Raw genomic sequence first — 15,404 nt, forward strand, 5'->3', positions numbered from 1 at the left:
GGCTCAGTACTCCCTATAGTTCACCATGTGGTCTTGTTGCACAGGTCACGTTAAAGAGAATGGTCTGCTAATACAATGGCCAAAAGATACTTTGTTTCCAGAATAGTCAGTGCTCCAAACGAACGCATGTGGCTTCCTTTGGCAAATGTTTATTTGCACGTCTCCTCTGAGTACCTTTCAGGTACTGTCAGGTTAACGCTGGCTTTAAACCTCATCAGTGTTTGTCCATCTGAGGTGATTGTCTCCCCTCTTACCTTCACAATACTGGCCGATGGCAGCCAAGAGTCACGCAGCAATGCCCCCAGTCCAGTCTGACATCTCTTTTTCTCCAGAAGCAGCTGAAAGGTGCTTCCACAAACGGTGACAGTCTCCCAGCATAATGTGTAGTGCCCAGACTAGAGTTGGTCCTTAATGTCTCGTATGCGCAGTGATTCTACCACGGGGTCTTGTTGTAGTTGGCATGCCCAGAAACCCATGAAGGCGAGGCGTCCTTTTTAGATCCGCCGGAGTTAAAGGTCCATATGACAAGATGAAGCTACAATCCCCAACCGACAAAGGGGAATTAGCTCAAATGGGAGAGCGCTCGCTTAGCATGCGAGAGGTAGCGGGATCGATACCCGCATTCTCCAGTGACCCTTTGCACATCCCCGAGATGCCCACCAGCAAATTCTGCATCCAATCCATTGGTTTTGTCTCATTATGTCTATGACTTTACTCATTATACTCACTTTTCAAGGCTTTGTGTCATCACTTCAGGGAAGCATTCAAAGGAAAAGAAAAAGTAATGTTGTCGTGTAAATAAGAATGCTAGGGGTGCTAGACCAATGGCAAAGGAAAAGCCTTATAGTGAGTTCAAGGTGAGCCTTGACACTAAGCATGGAGAAAGGGACTTGTACCAATTGGTATGGCAGAGAGATGAAGCTGGAAAGGATGGACAGCAGTTTAAAGTCATTAAGGGTGGAAATGGTAATGTGCTAACAAGGGAAGGAGTACTTTGAAGGGAAGATGTGGGTGGAGACCAAATAAAGGGGTGATTTGTGACACCAGGATAGCAGCAGGTGTGAAAGGCAAGCTTTACAGGACGGTGGTGAGAACTGCTCTGATGTATTGTTTTATGACTGTGGCACGGAGGAAAAGACGAGAGGCCGAGATGGAGTTGTCAGAGTTGAAGATGGTAAGTTTTTTTATGTTGGGAGTGTCCAGGATGGAAAAAGATTAGAACTGACTATGTCAGAGGGACAGCTGGGGTTGAGCGGTTTGGAGACAAAGTTAGACCGGTAAGGCTGCGGTGGTTTGGAAATGTGCAGAGGAGGAAAATAAGATATACTGGGAAAAGGGTGTAAAATATGGAGCTGCTAGGCAGGAGGAAAAGAAAAATACAGAAGAGAAAGTTCATGGATCTAGTTGAGGAGGACATGAAGAGGGTTGCTGTGACAGAGGAGAATGCTAGGGGCAGGGTGAGATGGAGGCAGATGATCCACTCTGGCAACCCCCAAGAAGAACAGGCTCAAAGAAGAAGCCAGCATCACTCCAGGCTTCTACCAAAGTGTTACGCAGCCCCTCGTGGGGGATCTGGAGTAGATTTCCCTGCGTCGATACACTAGCGCTCAGCTCACATTTTGTCCATCCAGACTACATGGTCACAGAATAAATTCCCAATTCTGCTGGCAAAGAACCTGCAGCAACGAGATGAGGTGGCCGAGAGGTTAAGGAGATGGACTGCTAATCCATTGTGCTCTGCACGCGTGGGTTCGAATCCCATCCTCGTCGAGTCCTCTTTCTACTTATCTTAATGCATGTTGTGAGATTGGCTGCCAAAGTAGGCATGATGCAATGCCTCAGCTCTTCTTTGGCTCAGTACTCCCTATAGTTCACCATGTGGTCTTGTTGCACAGGTCACGTTAAAGAGAATGGTCTGCTAATACAATGGCCAAAAGATACTTTGTTTCCAGAATAGTCAGTGCTCCAAACGAACGCATGTGGCTTCCTTTGGCAAATGTTTATTTGCACGTCTCCTCTGAGTACCTTTCAGGTACTGTCAGGTTAACGCTGGCTTTAAACCTCATCAGTGTTTGTCCATCTGAGGTGATTGTCTCCCCTCTTACCTTCACAATACTGGCCGATGGCAGCCAAGAGTCACGCAGCAATGCCCCCAGTCCAGTCTGACATCTCTTTTTCTCCAGAAGCAGCTGAAAGGTGCTTCCACAAACGGTGACAGTCTCCCAGCATAATGTGTAGTGCCCAGACTAGAGTTGGTCCTTAATGTCTCGTATGCGCAGTGATTCTACCACGGGGTCTTGTTGTAGTTGGCATGCCCAGAAACCCATGAAGGCGAGGCGTCCTTTTTAGATCCGCCGGAGTTAAAGGTCCATATGACAAGATGAAGCTACAATCCCCAACCGACAAAGGGGAATTAGCTCAAATGGGAGAGCGCTCGCTTCGCATGCGAGAGGTAGCGGGATCGATACCCGCATTCTCCAGTGACCCTTTGCACATCCCCGATATGCCCACCAGCAAATTCTGCATCCAATCCATTGGTTTTGTCTCATTATGTCTATGACTTTACTCATTATACTCACTTTTCAAGGCTTTGTGTCATCACTTCAGGGAAGCATTCAAAGGAAAAGGAAGGAAAAGAAAAAGTAATGTTGTCGTGTAAATAAGAATGCTAGGGGTGCTAGACCAATGGCAAAGGAAAAGCCTTATAGTGAGTTCAAGGTGAGCCTTGACACTAAGCATGGAGAAAGGGACTTGTACCAATTGGTATGGCAGAGAGATGAAGCTGGAAAGGATGGACAGCAGTTTAAAGTCATTAAGGGTGGAAATGGTAATGTGCTAACAAGGGAAGGAGTACTTTGAAGGGAAGATGTGGGTGGAGACCAAATAAAGGGGTGATTGTGACACCAGGATAGCAGCAGGTGTGAAAGGCAAGCTTTACAGGACGGTGGTGAGAACTGCTCTGATGTATTGTTTTATGACTGTGGCACGGAGGAAAAGACGAGAGGCCGAGATGGAGTTGTCAGAGTTGAAGATGGTAAGTTTTTTTATGTTGGGAGTGTCCAGGATGGAAAAAGATTAGAACTGACTATGTCAGAGGGACAGCTGGGGTTGAGCGGTTTGGAGACAAAGTTAGACCGGTAAGGCTGCGGTGGTTTGGAAATGTGCAGAGGAGGAAAATAAGATATACTGGGAAAAGGGTGTAAAATATGGAGCTGCTAGGCAGGAGGAAAAGAAAAATACAGAAGAGAAAGTTCATGGATCTAGTTGAGGAGGACATGAAGAGGGTTGCTGTGACAGAGGAGAATGTTAGGGGCAGGGTGAGATGGAGGCAGATGATCCACTCTGGCAACCCCCAAGAAGAACAGGCTCAAAGAAGAAGCCAGCATCACTCCAGGCTTCTACCAAAGTGTTACGCAGCCCCTCGTGGGGGATCTGGAGTAGATTTCCCTGCGTCGATACACTAGCGCTCAGCTCGCATTTTGTCCATCCAGACTACATGGTCACAGAATAAATTCCCAATTCTGCTGGCAAAGAAACTGCAGCAACGAGATGAGGTGGCCGAGAGGTTAAGGCGATGGACTGCTAATCCATTGTGCTCTGCACGCGTAGGTTCGAATCCCAACCTCGTCGAGTCCTCTTTCTACTTATCTTAATGCATGTTGTGAGATTGGCTGCCAAAGTAGGCATGATGCAATGCCTCAGTTCTTCTTTGGCTCAGTACTCCCTATAGTTCACCATGTGGTCTTGTTGCACAGGTCACGTTAAAGAGAATGGTCTGCTAATACAATGGCCAAAAGATACTTTGTTTCCAGAATAGTCAGTGCTCCAAACGAACGCATGTGGCTTCCTTTGGCAAATGTTTATTTGCACGTCTCCTCTGAGTACCTTTCAGGTACTGTCAGGTTAACGCTGGCTTTAAACCTCATCAGTGTTTGTCCATCTGAGGTGATTGTCTCCCCTCTTACCTTCACAATACTGGCCGATGGCAGCCAAGAGTCACGCAGCAATGCCCCCAGTCCAGTATGACATCTCTTTTTCTCCAGAAGCAGCTGAAAGGTGATTCCACAAACAGTGACAGTCTCCCAGCATAATGTGTAGTGCCCAGACTAGAGTTGGTCCTTAATGTCTCGTATGCGCAGTGATTCTACCACGGGGTCTTGTTGTAGTTGGCATGCCCACAAACCCATGAAGGCGAGGCGTCTTTTTTAGATCCGCCCGACTTAAAGGTCCATATGACAAGATGAAGATACAATCCCCAAGTGACAAAGGGGAATTAGCTCAAATGGGAGAGCGTTTGCTTAGCACACGAGAGGTAGCGGGATCGATACCCGCATTCTCCAGTGACCCTTTTCACATCCCCGAGCAGCCCCCCAGCAGGTTCTGTAGCCAATCCATTGGTTTTGTCTATGACTTTACTCATTATACTCACTTTTCAAGGCTTTGTGTCATCACTCCAGGGAAGCATTCAAAGGAAAAGGAAGGAAAAGAAAAAGTAATGTTGTCGTGTAAATAAGAATGCCAGGGGCGTTAGACCAATGGCAAAGGAAAAGCCTTATAGTCTTGTTGTATTTGGCATGCCCAGAAACCCATGAAGGCGAGGTGTCCTTTTTAGATCCGCCGGAGTTAAAGGTCCATATGACAAGATGAAGCTACAATGCCCAACAGACAAAGGGGAATTAGCTCAAATGGGAGAGCGCTCGCTTTGCATGCGAGAGGAAGCGGGATCGATACCCGCATTCTCCAGCGACCCTTTGCACGTCCCCGAGCAGCCCCCCAGCAGGTTCTGTAGCCAATCCATTGGTTTTGTCTCATTATGACTTTACTCATTATACTCACTTTTCAAGGCTTTGTGTCATCACTTCAGGGAAGCATTCAAAGGAAAAGGGAGGAAAAGAAAAAGTAATGTTGTTTTGCAAATAAGAATGCTAGGGGTGCTAGACCAATGGCAAAGGAAAAGCCTTATAGTGAGTTCAAGGTGAGCCTTGACACTAAGCATGGAGAAAGGGACTTGTACCAATTGGTATGGCAGAGAGATGAAGCTGGAAAGGATGGACAGCAGTTTAAAGTCATTAAGGGTGGGAAGGGTAATGTGCTAACAAGGGAAGGAGTACTTTGAAGGGAAGATGTGGGTGGAGATCAGTGTTGGTACTAACGCGTTATTAAGTAACGCGTTACTGTAACTACGTTATTATTGTGGTAACGAGCACGGTAACTAGTTATTATGCCAAAATCAGGAACGCGTTACTCGTTACTGGGATTTAGATAGGGTCGTTACTTGTTACTTCGTGTGGTGGCGGAGTTTCCACAGATTCAGTAACATTAGCAAGTGGTGGAGTCCAGCAGGTGGATGAAGGAAAAGGGACGCAGAAGGAAAAGAGACCCGAGGCAGCCGCCGGTCCAAGTGTGAACTGAACTTCAGGTAAGAAGTTATGACCTGCAGTCTCTCCGGGTCAGATATAAACCAAGTTTAGGTGGAGTTTATTTTCGTTATTCTGACTTTTTCTGTACTGCGTGCTAGCTAGCATGACTGCGCTGCCAGTATTGTCTCCATGAGGAGCGATTTATCTGTAGACATTCGAGTCAACTCCGTGAAGACACAAAGGTGATGTTCATGTTTAGTTAAGGGACAAAAATGGTTAAGTACGAGCAAAAAAGAAGCTAATATGAAAGTGGGTGTCTTAACATGTGTTAAATGCAGTCTGTATCAGCACTTCTGAGCCCTAAAAACATAACCTAGAGGGGTTTTTTTTTAAAGTATACTACTATCCTAAGTGTCCTAGTGAGTGGATGCAAAGGTTATATGGGAGTAAGATGATCTCTCCTTTCAGTTTCCGGTTCAGTGTCTCACTTAGAAGCTCTCTCATTACAGGACTTGACTCTTTCGCCAGCTCATATTCTTGACATTGGTTTTGAACCTTTTTTCTCCATGGAGGATACTCTCTGCATGTTTTATCTGTCAGTTCTAAAGTTTTACTTATTAGCGTTTAGTAAATAATGAGTATTGTACGTGTGATGTGTACGCTGTGTGTTTTGCTTACAGCATATTTCAAGTGTGAAATCTGGGGCACAGCTTATGTTTGCAGTATACTTGAATGATTCTCTGTTTTTCCCCTGTAGTGTTTGTATTAAATGTGTAAATTAAGTTTGTGAGCAGCTTCTCTCTAAAGGTAATGTTAAATAACTCAACCTTTCCTCTTAGCTTATAGAAGAGTCCATGGGTCCCAGCTCTGACTCCATGAAACGTGATCGATCCAGGATGGAACCGCCCATCTTTAGAGATCAGAAATCCAAATTGTGAGTGTAAAGTTTGTACTTGTTTGCCTGGCTGATCTCTGTATATTATAAGTAGGTACTAATGGAAAAGGGGCTTTAGTTCACAGAAAAGTGTTGCACATCCCAGCTGTGTCTCCATTAAGAGTGATCGATCCAAGATGTATTCTCTCCACTTTAAAGATGAGAAATCAAAATGGTAAGTGTAAAGTTTGTACTTGAGAACATGTCCGACACATGAAAGACGTGTTCTTTCATGTGTGATTTATTCCTGGTAGATGGTCATTTAATAACATTCGTTTATTACTAAACTCAATGTATTCAAGCTATGGAAAAGAGGCAAAAATAGCTGTTCTCTCTCTTGACACCCAAAAAGTGTTTGACCAGATTGAATGGTTTTATATATTTGAAACCCTTAAACGATTTGGTTACGGGGAATATTTCATGGATTGGATTAAAATGATTTATTTGTGTCCGGTGTCCTGCATCCTCACAAATGCAGATAAATCTTCCCCCTTTCAATTACAACGCGGAGTGAGACAGGAGGAACCCCTCTCACCTCTTCTTTTTGACATAGCTCTGGAGCCCCTTGCTATTAACATAAGAAATCAACCCAGGAATACAGGGAGTCAAATTTGGGAATGCTGAAAGTCTTGTTAATATGTATACAGATGATTTATTGATCTGTCTTTCTGAACCAGAAATTTCATTTCCTAACCTTTTAAATTGTATTAAACACTTCGTGAAATTATCAGGATTTATGATTAATTGGGAGAAATCTGAATTCATGCCGATAACAGATAATTTCTGCCCAAAGTTTCTCAGCTCACTCACATTTAAATTAGTGACTATATCCTTTACCTATCTTGGCCTCAAAATTCTTAAAAATCCCAAACTCCTTTATAAACTGAACTTCTTGGAAATGCTGGACAAGCTCAAAGAGGATATTAGAAAATGGAAATTGCTCCCTTTGTCTTTGAGTGGTTGAATGAATAATTAGAATGATGTCTTTGCCACGATTTCTATATCTTTTTCAAAACCTTCCTATTTACTTGCCACTTAAATTCTCCCATTTATCTGGACAGGAAAACCTCCAAAAGATATCTAAAGCTCATCTTCAACAAAGTACTTCCAGTGGGTGGGGTTGGGTCTCCTTGTGTTTAGAGACTATTACTGGGCTGCAAATTTAAGAGCTCTATTATACTGGCAGTGGGGTTTGCCTATCGACAACCGTTATGAGAATCTCCCGCTCTGGCTTCAGATACAGCAACAGTATCTGGAACCTCATTACCGGCCTTATTGTTTTCTAACACCTCCTTTAATAAATGGATCAGTTGTAATTTTGTTGTTAAACATTGTCTAAAGATATTAAGTCAAATCAGGAAATTTCTTAAATTACCTAACCTCTCAGTAAGAATGCCAATAACACCTAACCAGTTGTTTAACCAGGAAAAATGGACAGGGTGTTTTTAGATTGGGGAAAAGGGATTGAAACATATCAAGGACTTATATATAGATGAGAAAACTGCTTCTTTCCTTCAACTTCAACAAAACTTTCAGCTACCTCAATCACATTTTTTCCGCTATCTACAAATAAAGAATTTTGTTCAACGAAACTTTTCAGACTTTCCACCGAAACCACTAAATCATACTTACCTTGAAACAATTCTGAAAGCAAACTCTAAACATCTGATTTCCCAGTTTGTTAAGTGCTTTAGAAGAAGAATCCGATCGAATCAGGAATACATGGGCTGAAGACCTCGGTGTCTCTCAGTCTGATGACCAATGGCCAAACTGTTTGTCCAGCATTCAGAAAGGCTCAATAAACGCCAGATACAAACTAATTCAGTTTAAGTCATCCACAGACTACATTTTTCTGAACTCAAACTTAAACAGATTTATAAGTCTGTATCTCCTCTATGTGATAGTTGTAATGTTGATGAAGGTTCCCTTGCACATCTATTTTGGCACTGCCCAGCCTTAAATGTATTTTGGTGCCAGATTTGTATGTGGATTTCAAACCAATTTAGGAAAAAAGTACCACTTCATGTTACACTGGCTATACTTGGATCTTCTGCCTCAATCGAATCCTTCTCCTGCTCACAAAAACAGATAATTACAATGGGTATGCTTGCTGCAAAGAAACGTGTTTTCTTACAGTGGTGGTCTCCTTCGGCTCTGTGTTTTAAGAGGTGGCTTAATGAGATGGTGTCTGTGGCCAGAGTGGAACAGATAAGATTTGACAGGGAAGGGAAAACATCGCGTTTTTGCACGATTTGGCAGCCATTTCTATAATTTTTAAAAATTTATTGATCTTAATTTTATACCTCCCCCTCCGCGTGCACTTCCCCATTTTATTTAATTACTTATTTATTTATCATTGTTATAGTTTCTTTCTAATTTTTTTTACTTCCTCAGTTATTTTATTTTTCATTTATTCATTGTTCTCCACGCTTACAAGTTCACATACGCTAATTGTAGTAATTGTTTACAATTGAATCTGTATAAGTATGTTGTGTTCAGTTGTAAAAGCAAAAATAAAATATATATTTTTTAAAAATGAGTAGAAGTCACACAGATGCCAGCATTGTGGTTAGACATTAAGTTTATGCAGCACTTAGCAGTTTAATGGGAATGTACATAATGGACATAATGGAAATGTCCTGTCACTGCAGGTCACTGAAATGGTCAAGAATGAATTTGTGAACATGGTTATATATGGAGTTTAACAATAAATAACTCATCAAAGTGTGTTTTTTGATTGGTTACATCAATGTCAACTTTCTAGTTCACAGTCAAATGCTTCAGGATCCGCAGCTCCCAGTAAGACTGAAAGATCCAAGTTTGAGCCTCTCGGGTTTGAGATGGAGACAAGAAGGTAAGTCTAATTTCTTCTGTAAGGGAAAATATCTTAAATTGCTGATGGATTAATCTGAGGCTAATGATGAGGCAGGAGAAAGTCTTTGTTACTGTAAGATATTACTCAGTAATCTAAAGAGACTCTTATAAAGAAACAAAGAAATATTGGCCTCTCAAGGAGATTGTGAGTCTTTGTGAGGCTGGGATCAGTTTATCATGAACAAAAGCCAGCACCTCTCCAAAACTAAGTTGGGATCACAATAAGGAGGATCCACAGGCACCTTGGAACCTGATTTATAAAGAAAACACTCGTCACACTAATAGGCAAGTGCCAGAAGCACCCACAGCAGCTATATGTCTTAGACTCCATGGTTATGAGCCGAGTTACGCCATGTCTCAAGTTTTGTGAGGTGCTTTTTTGATATTTAATGGATCGGATTACATTTTTTATTTCTCTCCTAAATCCGATCAAGTAATTTACGTCAGTATCGGACCGATACGTAATATCGGATCAGTCCATCTCTAATCTCTATGCAATCACAAAATCCAAAAACTCTAACAAGTAAACATAACCACAAAAGCCCTGCAACCATTTTACATTTACATCATGTTGTTTTATTGTTTTTTAGGCTTCTGATTGGCTGGCATTTCTGAATGGTTTGGGGTGTATGGTTTGCATCCATTTTCTTAACCACTCGTATAACTTCAGGTCATGGACAAACAGAGAGAGAATTAAAATGCTGTGTATTCTGTTGTGCTCCTTTCAGATCAGTTAGTGAGAAGCCACCCACATGTCCAGGATTCAAGGATGCTATGAGGGATCCAGTCCAGCTCATTTGTGAACACTGGTCATGCAAACTGTGTCTCAGCACAGACCTGAACCAATCTGATTCACCAGCAGACAATTCTTGTCCTCAGTGTGCAAGGAAATCCTGGAAAATACCAAAACACGAGAGAGACACAGAGCGAGATACTAGTAAGTTTACATAGATTGTACCTGTTGCTGCTACTGCAAAACATGCTGGTAATACAGAGGGAAACATTTGAACATTTTGTTTTGTTGCTCAGCTGCAGGGAGGGGTGGAGCAGTGAGTTCAGGGTGTGGTGTTAGGCTGACCAGAACAGTTGATGGCCATAATTTCATCAGGCCTGGCCTAATTTAACAGGATCAGGGGACGTGACTGGAGAGCCGGCAATTTGAACAAGAACAGGCAGCTGGAAAGTGCGCAAATAAAAATGTGCAGAAAGCTCTAAATAAACTCTTGCAGTACTGCAACACTGTGTGTGTCAAGTCTTCTGTTTGTCATGATCTAAAAATCTCTGTAACATGTTTTGACACTCAGCTGCCAACACATGTTGAGTTTTTTTGATTTTCTTGTAAAAAGACAGTTTGGTGCTCTGAATCTTTTCAGTTTCTTTTTTGTTGTTAGCAGTGAAACAGTGATGATTGTTTTGGGAATTTGGGGTTTTACCAGTTGTTTCCATGACCAAACTAAAGTCTGATTTTAACCACCTGAGTAATTTTTACATTTACATGTTGTATTTTATTGTTACAGATAACATCTCACTTTTGAAGGTACAGATGAAACTAAAAGAAGCAATGAAAAAGAAATTTTCATCCGTCTATGAAGGCAATGGTGACAACACAAGTTCCCTGAGCAGCATCTATACAGAGCTTCATATAACCACTGGAGAGAGGGAAAGTGTAGAAAATGTGTTCAGGCAACCAGAACAAAAAATGAAAAGCTGTCAATCATCAAAACAACAAATAATCAACCTAAACAATGTTTAGACACCTTTGCCGGGCCAAGACAGACTTCACAGTTGTGACAGGGTGTTGAAGGAAATGGAAAATATTTTTTTGTGCAGATATTCATTCTCGACTGGGCCGAAGAGAAGGAAAACCAAGATCTTGACTTTGTTTTCAGCCTTTCTGTCAAAGAGCTGAATTTGATTACAGGTGAGAAAAGCCTACATGAGCTCCTGACTTTATTTCACCCACACTGTCTGAACTCAAAGATTCAGTGGATTATACCAAAACCAAGATTGTTCTGATCCTGGACGGTCTGGATGAAAGCAGGTTTCAGCTGGACTTTGAAGACATTAAAACTATAGCATCTGTCAAGAAAGCAGCACCTGTGAGTAATCTCCTACCAAACCTCATGTTCCTGAATCCTCTGGATAACTTCCTGTCCAGCGGCAGCCAATCAGACCTCTGCAGACTACGTTGAATGAATGAATGAATGAATGAATGTCTTTATTCGAGCAACCAAATAACCAAATAATAAAGTTATTGTAATGTACAATTACACACACACACAAAAAAACAAAAACAAGTTTAACTCGAAAAGGAGTGGGATGAAGACAAGCTTTTTTACTCCCACCCCTGCAATCTTATCTGAGTTTTAAATTTTGTAGTTGCGCAGTACATTTAAATATTTGTGACATACAATTACAATTATAAAATTATCACATTGTCATAATTACAACATACAGTAGTATAAATATTTGGCATCAATAATACAGTCTTTGTTACCACCGTTGAGTATCACAGTCATCACCATCATGGTCATTATATCCTCTCCATATATTATTTATATTTTAGCTATGAAAATATCAGTGAATTTTGCTTCCATTATATAGTAGTAACTTCATCAATTTTACTTCTAAGAATTAATTCTGGTCTACTGTTTCCTAATAATGGAGATTGCAGTAATAACAACAGCGTAAGACAATATCAACAGTGTCCATTTCAACTCTACAAGATAATTGTTTATATATTTGTTGTTAACATTCTATATATAAACAAGGAAAAAGAAAAAGAAAAAAAGAAAAGAAAGAGAAAAAAAAATCATACAAAGAATATATTATTATTTAAACAATCACACACACGATTCCTCTTTGTACCTTGACAATATACATTCTTTGTACCTCAATTTAAACAGATGGATATTTGGACATTGCTTGAGCTCTACATCCAATCTGTTCCAAAGTTTCACTACAGACACGCACAAACTTTTCCTGGTAGTTGACATGGTAACAGAGATGAGTGGGTTCAATGACTGGACAAACATCTCTCCGGGCGTTCATTTTGTTTTATCTGGGTAAATATACGGTGAGAAGAGTCATTGCTTTAAAAGGCACATTTAAATGGTGAATTGAAACCACTGAGCTACCGTCATGATGAGCTAAACATAGAAAAATGAATGAGGTGACTTGCCGACAGACCTGCTCTCAGTAAATGCCCATTTTTGCCACTGATAGATTTTTTTTTTTTACCTATACCACACTGGGACACTTCCACAGATTACCTGAAAGAGAAGCTGTGAGTTTGAGCATTTGCTGGTTTTTAATTTAGCTTGAGATTGAGCTACATTCAAAGCACTAAGTAACGTGCATATGTTACTCAAGTTTACCATCTTATAACGATAATGAAGGAAACTTGACCCATGTGTTCATTTGTGATGAGTTTTTCAATCCTGTAGTTGGACTGCCTGAAACCCATTTCTATGTCCATCCATGTAATTCAGCTAACTGCTGCAAAGACACAATAATCAAACATAAGCTCTACATGATTATGAGAACTAGCTAACACACGTCATCATTTTAAAAGGGCCACACCACAATGATAAAAAATAATTAAAATGGAAAGATTCGCTCTTACTAAACCTGAAAATAAATAAAGTGAAGTCACTGATGATTCCGGTGTGATTCCAGCTGGATTCTTTTTTCTGGCATTTTGTTTAGTAAAAAAAATCTCTAATTTTTCCTCCAGGACACAAAAACTAAACCTTTGATCTTGTTTTACAATCCGCAGGAACTCAAATTACTCAAATTACCCTTTTCCATTATTAAATACTGCCTGAGCACATGAACTGTTAGGGAAAATATTATAAAACACTTCTTCAGTAAAGACTCAGAGAAGAGAAACACAGACAGTTTTACTTGTTGCTTAGCAAGGGCAGCTCTGAGCTCTCGCACGAGAGTGAAGGCTCAGAGACTCACACTCAGAGACTGCCCCGGTCTTTATTTTATAGTTCCAATGTGTGTGTGTGTGTGTGTGTGTGTGTGTGTGTGTGTGTGTGTGTGTGTGTGTGTGTGTGTGTGTGTGTGTGTTCAGAGTGTGACCCCATGAACGACTTCCCTTAACCTGCTGGTCTGGAAAATCCAACAGTTCATCCACATGTAAAGAAGGCACTTAAACTAAAACAGACATAGCTACGTTAATCCTGCCGTAAAACAATAAGACAAGGTACAAGCTCTCATGCTCCCAGGACGTGGGGGTGCATTCCTGGAGTGCACACCAAGCTTGCAGCCTGCTAAAGATCACACACAATTGATTATATGCCTCTAAGTATACATGGTTAAACATTTCCTAATGCAAATAACTACATGCAGTATTCTACCATATGCAAACTTATATCACTAAAAGATTATACTGACTACTAAATACAATTTTCTATTGACATGAACAAAGAGCTTCTAGCACGTATAATGTTCAGCCTGCAGGAAATCATTACTTTACCTGAGAATCAAACAGCATCAATCTAACAATGGCTTCTGGCTGTGAGCAAGATTTACTCAGATTTCACTTTATTCATAATCATTTATTGTTTTAATGAAAAACCTGCTTTTATGCAGAGTAAGACTCTGCAGCCATGTTCATGTAAACATAGTTCTCACTTACCAGTTTTTACAAAGACACAGTCACAAGTAGGCTTAGGTTTAAAAAAAATTATTTTCCTGATTCAAAATGATTTTAGTTTGAATAATGTGATATTTATTTGTTAAATTCTGAATCAATTTTTTAATATAAATGTATTTTACCAAAAATGCCAGTCTCAGGTTAAAGCTCACATAACTGTTTCAACAACCACAAAACAGCAAATGAGAGCAGGTGAACGGATTTTACAAAAAGATATAAACACAGTAACAGTCCTAAATCGATACCCAGCCCTACTCACAAGAGAGCAGATTGGACACACACTTGTACACATCAGATGTATACTTAGCCACAGGAATCTTATTTTCCTGTATTTAAGTGAGTTTATAGAATGTTTTAAATAATATTCTAATTATCAAGAAGGTATTTTAAAACCTTGCCTCAGCCTCAGAAAGCAAATCAATAAGGTGAGTGATACAGTGAAATAACTAAAATACTGTAAATCCCAACTTCATATGACTCACTGACAGAATATGAAGGCAAGTTTATTTATATAGCACAATTCAACAACAAGGTGATTCAAAGTGCTTTACAGAGACATTAAAGAACAAAAACAGATAAAAATCATGATTTAAAATTGATTTAAAAATGTAAGTTTTGAAATTTAAGCTTAAAAGTGTGGATTTGGTGTTTTATTCAAATGCAGCTGAGAATAGGTGAGTTTTCAACCTGGATTTAAATAAACTGAGTGTTTCAGCTGATCTGAGGCTTTCTGGGAGTTTGTTCCAGATATAAGGAGCATAAAAGCTGAATGCAGCTTCTCCATGTCTGGTTCTGACTCTGGGAACTGATAAAAGACCGGATTCAGATGACCTGAGGGATCTGGAAGGTTCATACTGGGTCAGAAGGTCACTGATGTATTTTGGTCCTAAACCATTCAGAGCTTTATAGATCAGCGTCAGAACTTTAAAGTCTATCCTCTGACGGACAGGCAGCCAGTGTAAAGACCTCAGAGCTGGACTGATGTGGTCCACTTTTTTGGTCTTAGTGAGGACTCGAGCAGCAGAGTTCTGAATGAGCTGTAGTTGTCTGACTGATTTTTTTAGGTAGACCTGTAAAGATGCTGTTACAGTAATCAAGCCTACTAAAGATGAATGCATGGACTAGTTTTTCCAGGTCCTGTTGAGACATCAGATCTTTTATCTTTGAAATATTCTTGAGGTGATAGTAGCTGATTTTGTTATCGTCTTAATATGTTTTTCTAAGTTTAGGTCTGCATCCATCACTACACCCAAATTTCTCGCCTGGTTTGTGGTTTTTAGGTGTATAGATTGAAGTTCTCTGGTGACCTGTAATCGTTTTTCTTTGGCGTCAAAGACTATTACCTCAGTTTTGTTTTTGTTTAGCTGGAGAAAATTGTGGCACAACCAGTCATTAATTTCCTCAATGCATTTACCAAGAGCCTGCACAGGGCCTCGGTCTCCTGGTGACATTGTGATATATATTTGTGTGTCATCTGCATAGCTGTGATAGTTTATTTTGTTGTTGTTTATAATCTGTGCCAGTGGGAGCATGTAAATGTTAAACAGAAGGGGTCCCAAGATGGAACCTT

At 40.6% G+C, this 15,404-nt stretch overlaps 5 non-coding genes across 5 annotated transcripts; all 5 read left to right on the plus strand.

Moving 5' to 3' along the window:
- Positions 1 to 556: 556 nt before the first annotated feature.
- Positions 557 to 629, plus strand: trnaa-agc (transfer RNA alanine (anticodon AGC)). Its single transcript has one exon. It is a non-coding gene; the product is annotated as a tRNA-Ala (tRNA).
- Positions 630 to 1,688: 1,059 nt separating this feature from the next.
- trnas-gcu (transfer RNA serine (anticodon GCU)) lies at positions 1,689 to 1,770 on the plus strand. Its single transcript has one exon. It is a non-coding gene; the product is annotated as a tRNA-Ser (tRNA).
- Positions 1,771 to 2,407: 637 nt separating this feature from the next.
- Positions 2,408 to 2,480, plus strand: trnaa-cgc (transfer RNA alanine (anticodon CGC)). Its single transcript has one exon. It is a non-coding gene; the product is annotated as a tRNA-Ala (tRNA).
- A 1,068-nt stretch (positions 2,481 to 3,548) lies between these two features.
- Positions 3,549 to 3,630, plus strand: trnas-gcu (transfer RNA serine (anticodon GCU)). Its single transcript has one exon. It is a non-coding gene; the product is annotated as a tRNA-Ser (tRNA).
- A 1,040-nt stretch (positions 3,631 to 4,670) lies between these two features.
- trnaa-ugc (transfer RNA alanine (anticodon UGC)) lies at positions 4,671 to 4,743 on the plus strand. Its single transcript has one exon. It is a non-coding gene; the product is annotated as a tRNA-Ala (tRNA).
- Positions 4,744 to 15,404: the final 10,661 nt, after the last annotated feature.

Source organism: Aulonocara sp. 'chitande type north' Nkhata Bay, linkage group LG3 (genome assembly GCF_057382095.1).
Source record: "Aulonocara sp. 'chitande type north' Nkhata Bay isolate Kocher_YH1m ecotype deep benthic linkage group LG3, A_spYH_male_GT1.1, whole genome shotgun sequence".
NCBI classification, from domain to species: Eukaryota; Metazoa; Chordata; class Actinopteri; order Cichliformes; family Cichlidae; genus Aulonocara; species Aulonocara sp. 'chitande type north' Nkhata Bay.